The sequence below is a fragment of the Lolium rigidum genome, chromosome 2, assembly GCF_022539505.1.
Source record: "Lolium rigidum isolate FL_2022 chromosome 2, APGP_CSIRO_Lrig_0.1, whole genome shotgun sequence".
NCBI lineage: Eukaryota > Viridiplantae > Streptophyta > Magnoliopsida > Poales > Poaceae > Lolium > Lolium rigidum.
Window position 1 is genome coordinate 4,926,975 of NC_061509.1, and position 5,898 is coordinate 4,932,872.

Sequence of the window (5,898 nt, forward strand, 5' to 3'; positions counted from 1 at the left end):
TTCCGAGGATTTTCCGAAAGTTGGATTTCTCGCACAAAAACGAGACACCAGAGCAGCTTCTGCTCGAAAACAACGTTAGTCCGTGTTAGTTGCATCCAAAATACACAAATTAGAGGGCAAAACAATAGCAAAAGTGTCACTGGGAAAGTAGATACGTTTTTGTTGTATCCAAAATACACAAATTAGAGGCAAAACAATAGCAAAAGTGTTCGGGAAAGTAGATACGTTTTGGACGTATCGGAGGGCCGCCATGGGCCCCCCCATAGGCCGGCGCGGGCCCCGCCCGGCCGCGCCGCCTTGTGGGGAGGGGCCCACCGCCCTCTCGGCCGCCTCTCTTTCGCCTACTTCATCTACCCGAAAACCTAAGGTGCTTGGGCATAATCGCGAGGAGACACGGCCGCCTGCGTCGGGGCGGAAAACACCGAGAGAGAAAAGAGCTCTCCGGCGAGCTGAAATCCGTCGGGGAAATTCCCTCCCGGAGGGGGAAATCGACGCCATCGTCACCGTCATCGAGCTGGACTTCATTGGGATCATCATCACCATCATCTCCACCACCATCACCGTCATCTCCACCGCTGCACCTCGTCACCGCTGTAACATCTAGGGTTGAATCTTGATTGTTTCATAGGGGAAACTCTCCCGGTATTGATTACTCCTTGTTATTGATGCTATTGAGTGAAACCATTGAACCAAGGTTTATGTTCAGATTGTTATTCATCATCATATCACCTCTGATCATGTTCCATATGATGTCTCGTGAGTAGTTCGTTTAGTTCTTGAGGACATGGGTGAAGTCTAAATGTTAGTAGTGAACTATGTTGAGTAATATTCAATGGTTTGATAATTAAGTTGTGGTGTTATTCTTCTAGTGGTGTCATGTGAACATCGACTACATGATACTTCACCTTTATGGGCCTAGGGGAATACATCTTGTATTCGTTTGCTAATTGTGGGGTTGCCGGAGTGACAGCAACCTGAACCCCCGTTGGTATATCGATGCAGGAGGGATAGCAGGATCTCAGAGTTTAAGACTGTGGTTAGATTTATCTTAATTACTTTCTTGTATTTGCGATGCTTGCAAGGGGTATAATCACAAGTATGTATTAGTCCTAGGAAGGGCGGTGCATTAGCATAGGTTCACCCACACAACACTTATCAAAATAATGAAGATTAATCAACTATATGAAGCGAAAGCACTAGACTAAATTCCCGTGTGTCCTCAAGAACGTTTGGTCATCATAAGTAAACAAACCGGCTTGTCCTTTGTGCTAAAAAGGATTGGGCCACTCGCTGCAACTAATACTCTCGCATTTGACTTACTTGTACTTTATTTATCTGCTATATCAAAACCCCCTGAATACTTGTCTGTGAGCATTTACAGTGAATCCTTCATCGAAACTGCTTGTCAACATCTTCCGTTCCTCGTTGGGTTCGACACTCTTATTTATCGAAAGTACTACGATACACCCACTATACTTGTGGGTCATCAAGACTATTTTCTGGCGCCGTTGCCGGGGAGTGAAGCGCTATTGGTAAGTGGAATTGGTAAGGAAAACCTTCACTGTACGTGCTGATTTTATTTCTGTCTGCTGCTATATTTCATTATGGAGAGGTCGTCTCTTGAATTCATATTTGGAAAATCTACTACTACTGCAAAGGTAGTGGATGAGGCGCCAGGTGAGAAAGAGGTTCCATACAAAATACCTATGAAAGTTGTTGAACGTGTTTTAGATAACCGCTATGAAGGGGATGGAACTGTCCATCCTGGAGATCATTTACTGTTTTTACATGAATTATGCGGGTTATTCAAGTGTGTAGGTATTGCTATGGATGAAGTTAGGAAGAAACTATTCTCTATATCGTTGTCTGGTAAAGCGGCGCATTGGTATAAATTGCTGAAGAATGGGGATTCTCTTGATTGGAAGGATATTGTGCCTCTATTTTATTCTAAATTCTATCCTCCAAGTGAAATTCACAAAGACCGAAACCGCATATATAATTTCTGGCCTCATGATGCAGAGAGTATTGCCCAAGCATGGGGGAGATTGAAGTCTTTAATGCTCAAATGCCCCATTCATGAGCTTCTTGGTAATATCATTATTGATAACTTCTATGCAAAACTTTCTTTTCAAGATAAAACCTTGCTGGATACTACTTGTTCTGGATCATTTACGCACAACAAAGAAGAGTTTAAAAGGGACCTTCTTGATCGGATTCAGGAGAATACTGAAGGATGGGAGAACGACAAAGATAGAGAGTCAGGTATAAATTATGATTATGAATGCATTGAAACTTTTATGGATACTTGATAAATTTCGTAATATGAGTGCTACTTATGGTCTTGACTCTCAAGTTGTTGCAAATTTTTATAAAGCTTTTGCCTCTCATTTTGAATTGCCTAGGAAGAATTTTGATAAGTATCATGAACCTTACAAAGATAAACCTGAACCCCCGTTGGTATATCGATGTAGGAGGGATAGCAGGATCTTAGAGTTTAAGGTTGTGGTTAGATTTATCTTAATTGCTTTCTTGTATTTGCGGATGCTTGCAAGGGGTATAATCACAAGTATGTACTAGTCCTAGGAAGGGCGGTGCATTAGCATAGGTTCACCCACACAACACTTATCAAAACAATGAAGATTAATCAACTATATGAAGCGAAAGCACTAGACTAAATTCCCGTGTGTCCTCAAGAACGTTTGGTCATCATAAGTAAACAAACCGGCTTGTCCTTTGTGCTAAAAAGGATTGGGCCACTCGCTGCAACTAATACTCTCGCATTTTACTTACTTGTACTTTATTTATCTGCTATATCAAAACCCCCTGAATACTTGTCTGTGAGCATTTACAGTGAATCCTTCATCGAAACTGCTTGTCAACACCTTCTGCTCCTCGTTGGGTTCGACACTCTTATTTATCGAAAGTAATACGATACGCCCCCTATACTTGTGGGTCATCAGCTGGTCCTGCGCGAGGGGAGGGGCGCTAGGGGAGAGGTCGTGGAGGGGGGCGGCCATGGGGGGAGTGGCGGAGGCAGGCGGCCTCGGGGGCCACGGCGACCATGGCGGCCGGCGACCAGAGGAGAGGCGCGGGAGCGGGAGAGGGTGCGGGAGAGGTGGAGAGCTGCGATGGAGCATGCGGGAGCGTGTGCGAGAGGCGGGCCTCCCGAGAGGAATTGCGGGATGGAACGAGCCAAGCTGGGTTGTGAAGCTCAAATTGAGCTTCACAACCTGGCCAGGCTGAGAGGCCTTATTCGCACGATGTGGGCTAAGTTCTACCCATCCGACCCGAGCTAACAAACACAATCTGAGTTGGTAAAACTAAGATGAGGAGATATTTTCTGGGTTGACTCAGGCCACCAAACACACCCTAAGTGGCCGGCTCCTCCCATTTTGAATCCCATTTTGAAATTCGTGGGCGGGAAGCTTAGCAGTGGCGCACCAACGCATGGGTGCGCCACCGCTAATTTTTTTCTATTTTTTGCCCAAAATCTAAAACCTGAAAAAAGTCCTGTTTCTGTTTTGAATTTGACGAATCCATTTTTTCTCCAAACGGCCGTAGGCCGTTGAATTCGAATAGGAAATTTCGCGTAGATCGATTTTGATATAAAATCGGAGGTCATATGCAACCAGAAAAACCGTTTTACCGAAAGATGACGCCATTTTGCATAATATATCGAAATTCATTTTTTCAAATTTTGATGAAAGCTAGATTACATAATACATGGGCAGTTCAAAGGATTTTATTTTTTGAGTTTTCTATCTATTTCTTTTATTTTTTCTAAACTCGAAAAGGTGATCCACGGGGGGGGGGGGGCGGGCACCACTTAGCAGTGGCGCAGCAAGCATGGTGCGCCACTACTAAGTGATGCCCAAACACATGTCCATCATCCCTTTACAAAAATAGCAATGGCGCACCATGTAGAGGTGCGCCACTGCTACAAAAATAGCTGTGGCGCACCTCTGCACGGTGCACCATTGCTATGTATAAGGATGGGTCAAACCCATGGTCAAACTTAGTGGTGGCGCACCACTACTACATTTATTATAGTGGCCCACCACTTTTCGGTGCGCCACTGCTAAGTAGTAGTGGCGCACTACCCTCCTGGTGCGCCACTAACACCCATCTTACGGCTAGGCCTTTTCCTAGTAGTGGCCCCTGGAGATACCTGACAACATTGAGTACATACTTAGAACAAGTGGACCCGGGCTCGAATTTGGCGGTGATTGTTTGGATTTGACCGGAATCGATGGCGGCGGGTGGAGATCGCGGGTGGTGGCGGAGGAAAACCTGGAACCCGCAGAGTGGTCATTGGGATTTAAGATTCCCCGTATAGTTTTATTGGCCGGTAGCGGTGTTTGTGCTAGTCTTTTTTAGCCTAAGGACATCTCTAGCACATACGACAAACCACAACCCGCATAGGCGTGTTTGCTGGCCGCGGAAAACACAATTTGCGGTGTGAAAAAGGCTCCCGCAGACCAAATCCCTCATAGGTAAGCATCATATTCCCGAGGTCCTCATCGTAATCATCCATAAGAAGCGCGTTGTTAATGTCGATGGCAACCTTATTCAACATGCTCACGAACGACATCATCGGCTCGCCCTCGTTTGCCCTACGGTGCAGAGGATCAAACACAGTCGACAACAAATTCACCGCAATCGACATGAAAGAAAGAGGATAATTTTACCTTGGGGGATCCGGTCGAGCACTTGGTGGTTGGGGATGTCGCCGGAGGACGACACTGTCACGGCGGCTGCAGTCAGTGCCGCCAAAGATGCCTTCTTCATCGGATTCTTCTTGGTCACCTTCTTCAAAGGTGTCGATTTCTTCAGTCGCGACTTCTTCGTCGGCTTCGACTGTGTCATCACCTTCGTAGCAGGGGCAGGAGTGGACGCGGGCGCGGCCGCACCAACACTTTTGACGACGTGGTGGCCCTAGCGCTTGCTCGCGCCACTGCCGGAATTGGGCATGGGGACAAGCTCGAGCTGCGCGGCGGCGGATCGAGTTGATGGGTCGACCGTTGCGGTCAATTCGACCGCCGCGCGTGGTAGATACCTCCGGCGACCGGCGGGTTTGGCACAACCATGGCGACGCTAGCGAGCCGCAGCGAGGGGGGAGCGGGGCAGGGACGGCGGTCGCTTTTCCTTCGCGTCAATGCCTCGCAGGGATGAGGACCGACCTGGATACGCCCTTCAAATCCGCTCTTGTGAGCGGGGTGGGCTTAGTGGGTGGATGCGTATGGCGATTCCTGCGAAGTATTTTACGGTTTTGCCGATTTTGCGTGTCTATTATGACCAACTTTTTCCATCTAAAATCGCATTAGAGCATCACTAGGAGAGCCCTTCAAAACTCAACCCTTAAAACCAATTTAAAAGTCGTGAAAAACGAGTTTTGAGGGTCAAAAACAGAGAGCGCAGATCAGTGCTCTCAAACCAACTCGTATAACAAAATATTCCGTTTTAAAGGTCGAGTTCCGTAAAACAGGGTATTGGCTGTTTCATCTATGGGCCAAAAAGTAAACAACAACACGAAAACAAAAAAAATTACAAATGCATACCGAGTGCGGGGCGAGGGCGTCGCGGCTGTGCGGGGGCGTGGGGGAGGCGTGTCGCCGGCGGCCGGGTGTGGGGCGGGTGCTCCGAGTGCGGGGAGGGCGGCGGGCGGCGAAATCAGGTGGCGGCGGCGGCGCGGAAGTGCGGCCCGTGGGCGGGCTGCCGAGCGCGGCGTGAGGCGTGTCGCCGGCGGATCCAGTGGCCGGGCGGGCGGCGGGTAAGTGGAGGGGAGGCTGGGCGCCGACGGCCGAATCGGGCCGAGGCGGCGGCGGCGTATGTCGCGAGGAGGACCTGAAATTTCAGCCCGCGTGTGGAGTAGGGGTCGGGCCGAGTTTTGCCGTTTGC